We start from the raw sequence: 552 nt of genomic DNA on the forward strand, positions 1-552 counted from the left end.
ATTGTGGGTTTTGTCTTAATTCTGTATTGTGGAGTTTTTGTGATATCGCAGGATTTTGCGGTACATACTGTACGTCACTAACGACTGCGCAAGTGGAGGAGGAAGCCACCTCTCATCTCCTGTGCCTGCGCTCTCCTGTTACGTTGCACACGTGGCCGCATCACGCTGTTCTCAGCGTCTGTACACTTCAGAGATCAGTCTCAAGGACTTCCTCTGTCTGCTCAGTGTCTGTCACACTGAATGTGTGAGGCTGTTTCACAGGCGTACATTTCCTCTGGATCTCAGCCTCCAGATGGGCTCAGAGCTCACTCCACTAGAGGAATCTCATCCTACACAGCTCCTAAATGGCTGAAGAAAAACAATATTTGGAGTCATTCCCGATCTCTGCACAATTTATACAGACTTGGGTGGGGCCCACACAGCAGGTGGCGTGATTTTCACCTATCGTGGGGGTCTCTGGAATATAAACCCCCACAATAGGTGAGGGATGACTGTATATTAAGAAAAATCCAGATGAGAAAAATGTTAGCCAATCCGCAGCACACAACTAAA

Source organism: Nematolebias whitei, chromosome 2, assembly GCF_014905685.2.
Source record: "Nematolebias whitei isolate Nwh7 chromosome 2, NemWhi1, whole genome shotgun sequence".
In the NCBI taxonomy this organism is placed as follows: Eukaryota; Metazoa; Chordata; class Actinopteri; order Cyprinodontiformes; family Rivulidae; genus Nematolebias; species Nematolebias whitei.